The 3,474-nt window shown below is 44.4% G+C and overlaps 1 protein-coding gene and 1 long non-coding RNA gene across 6 annotated transcripts in view; one reads left to right on the top strand and one right to left on the bottom strand.

The window, feature by feature from the left end:
• The window catches only part of LOC108622188 (EGF like, fibronectin type III and laminin G domains protein pikachurin), a 116,550-nt gene that overhangs the window by 77,120 nt on the left and 35,956 nt on the right, over nt 1–3,474 (bottom strand). The window lies entirely within an intron of this gene.
• LOC113463972 (uncharacterized) lies at nt 29–677 on the top strand. The gene is made up of 2 exons (XR_003388807.1): nt 29–443; nt 505–677. It is a non-coding gene; the product is annotated as an uncharacterized LOC113463972 (long non-coding RNA).

Genomic DNA, 3,474 nt, shown 5'->3' with positions numbered 1-3,474 from the left:
CTAAAGTTCTTCTCTAATATAGCCGAAATCGAGTTGCTGGTTCGCCCGAGCGCAAAAGGCCTCGAGTACAAAGGGTTAAATTAACGAACGCTAGGAAACCTGTCATTGAAAACACACCACATGAAAAAACGTATGCAAATAAGATGTGAAGCGAGCGACTGGAAAATCTATCAGTTACTGAATATTATTTATAAGAGTTAATCGTCGACGGAGCTTAATAGGTATTTTCTATTAAAAGGAAGCCAATTAAGCCGAGAGACCTTGTCCCGTCGCGACTCTATTTTGGATTTCAATGTAAGACCGATGCTATCGAAGCCGGGCAGGAAATTCTGCTCGGGACTCGACGAGATTGAATTTAGGCTGGGATTCGAAATAGATGAAGGAAGACGCGACAGAAGGACTCGTACTCCGGCGACGACGAGGACGATTCAACTTGAAATTCTGTGAGTTATCGTCGAGCGACTACTATAACTTCCAACGAGACCCGAGGGTTTCTTATTACAGCGGATGTCCCGAGTTCCCTCTGTATCGAGCTCGACGTAAATTAAAGAAAATCCATCGGTCATTTAATCGATTCTACTTCGATGTTTCTCGGATTTGGAAAAAGTTTCAACGAGTCTTGAAACTACTTAAAGAAACTGGAGGGGAACTGCGTAAATAAAGCAGATGGCGAAAAATGTGCATCCTCTCATCTCACCGTCAAATTATATCCGCGTTACAACAAACTTCAAATAAACCTGATTCTAGTTTGCATCAGAAATAGTAAATACGCCAAGTACAGGAAAATTGGAAATGACCAAGTAAAAATTGCCAATAGATCTGCGAACGTCAAGTTGAGAATACATTCTTGTCAAGATTCGTTTGAAACACTCTAGCCAGCATGAAAAAGCGCCTTACTTAACCAGTCCCTTTAAACAAACTTACCGTTTCGGGGTGAATTTACAACGTCCGTTCGCGACCCCTTAATCTTACGCGACCTCCCCTTACGCCCGTTTCGTTCGCGTAACGCGTGCATCGCTAAAAACACCGTTGCGCCTCGCAAGTATCCGTTAATAACGTCGAGTCCACCGGGAATGGCAAATGGAACGGCACCACCAAGGAACGTAGCCACGCGTGTGCGATGTACAATTCCCGTTCAACTTCCCGAAAGTTGAGACAACGGGTCGGGTGTAGTCAGGCGGAAAATGAAGAAAAATACACTGCTTTTTATAAAATTCAACAGCATTTGATTCACCGCAGTACGTAATATCTGTACCACCTTTGCGTTTATATTGTTAGTATCGTTTGACTCAAACGTGCTAAGAAATCTTTCGAGCGATGCGGTTTCCCGACCGATCCGGTTCCGAAGCAGCGTTCACACATCTTTGTAGATGTGGACATTAATTAATTGTAATCCCATCGCATCGTCTGAACGAGATGCCACTGAAATCGGTTTTACGGCTATTTCGAATTTAACACGTTGAATGCCACACCAATTTTATAGGGATTGTCCGTGGCGCCACGATGAATTTTCTATTATGCGATACATATAATGTTGAAATATTATCTGCAATAGATAAGTTACAGTATATAACAATGTTTGACATATTAATTGCGACGGGATCACCGGTGACCCCCGCGGCGTTGGAGTGCGATTTCGCGAAGTATTGTCATTTGTTTAAATTATATATATTTCTATCAATCTGGGCGCGCCGGTCACCGGTGGTCCCCATGGCGTCACTGCCAAGTTGAGTGCCGGTCACCGGTGACCCCCGTGGCATTCAACGTGTTAAGTACAGTAATGTACCTGGAAATTGACTAAGTTCTGATTAATGAATGAATGGAAACAAATCTTGAAACTTTTATTTTCTGAAGAATAACGTACTACAATTTAATTACAATCTACGGTATCCTGTATTTTAACACATTGCTGACCGGTCACGAGTTAACTCGTGTTTTCGTGGCCAAGCGTTGGTGACCGATCACGAGTAAACTCGTGATAAGCTTTTATCCCCATCTTTATTGTTTTCACGGCGCACTGTTAGAAATCTTGTAGTGTAATTATTTGGTCTGCATACCTCAAGTTGTGTCTCGCTTATAAGACCGGCCAAGTTTCGTTCTTATGGGCAGATGAGGTAAATTTTCAGAAAAGTTGCCGGTCAGCAATGTGTTAATAGAACCACTTTAAAGCAAATAAGTCTGAGCGCGATACATTTGCAATCGAGGAAAAGACAAAACAGAAGCTAATAACAACAGTCGTCGATAAAACGGCGTTTCTCGCTTCGAGCAAACGGTTTTCCGATAATCTTTGCGCATAGGTTCCAACGGCATCTCATATTCGCGGTGTAAGCAGGCTGATGCACGGTTATTTCAATGGAACCCGGATACGTGGCGGGCGATGAACGGGCAAAATGCAGTCGACGGAGCTAAAAGGTCGCTATGTATACGTATGCATGTATTTTCAACTTGAAACGATCCCCTGTCAAAGCTCGACGCGTGCCACACACAAGACAGATTCGAATGCCTTTTCGTCTACCGTTCCCCCGTTTACGACCGCATACATCATCCCAAGGAAAAGATGCAACATGTGCGCGAACCTGATCGAACAATAAATATATTCAAGTGGAGAAAGGCGACGAAACAATCGGTCCATTTCTTTAGAAATTCAAATTGTAAAGATACAGAATAAATACAGAGGCAAACGGTTGGTAGTATCGCGAAAAGTGCAAGCTTCTCGGTCCGCGTTCCACGATTTCATACCCGCAAGAGGCGAACGCGATCTCTCGAACCTAAACGAGCCGCAACGCATTTCTACAATGCTGCGAGGTCGGATACCAAAGCGAAACATTTTCCAATCGCGTTCCCAGTCAGGGGGAACTCGGTTACTTATTTCCAAACTGTTGAACTCGCAAACTTAGGCGGAAACTTGGTTCGTTTCCTGTTCGGGCGAGCAGTTTCCATCAAAGATCAGGGATATAACCGCTTTTGGTCATGGCTGCGACCGGCGCCGAAAGCGCATCGAGGCGGACGTTTCGCGCTGAGAACAGACCCGCGAAACGAGCCTCGATGCGACACGCTTCACGCGCGGACGACCCAGCCATCCGAGTTTGCACTCTCCCGTTTGATTCCCGGATGCGAGCCGCGTCTTCTCCCGTTTTTGCATCGACGACTCGCTATTACGCTTCATTTGCGATTTACTTTGCCGACCGGAACTCCGGGTATATCGTTTTCTGCGACAGAGAGATCGTTAAAATCTCATAACGAGCTGCGACGTTTCGGCACCTGCCCTAGTTCGGTTTATTATTAACGACCGAGCGGAGCGAGCAGTATTCCAAATATACTGTATAGCTGCGCTATTCATTTCTCCCAATTTTTTTGACAGCAAAGCAATGGTTCGAATTAAGGATGTATTGGCTATACAGTCAATCCCAAAAGTTTATGCACTTTAGAAACACATTTTTTAAAAAGAAATCAGACGTCGGAAGAACATTGTTA

This window comes from Ceratina calcarata, unplaced genomic scaffold (assembly GCF_001652005.2).
Source record: "Ceratina calcarata isolate Rehan_Ccalc_2016 unplaced genomic scaffold, ASM165200v1 scaffold21.2, whole genome shotgun sequence".
In the NCBI taxonomy this organism is placed as follows: domain Eukaryota; kingdom Metazoa; phylum Arthropoda; class Insecta; order Hymenoptera; family Apidae; genus Ceratina; species Ceratina calcarata.
This window is presented reverse-complemented; position numbering and strand designations above follow the sequence as displayed.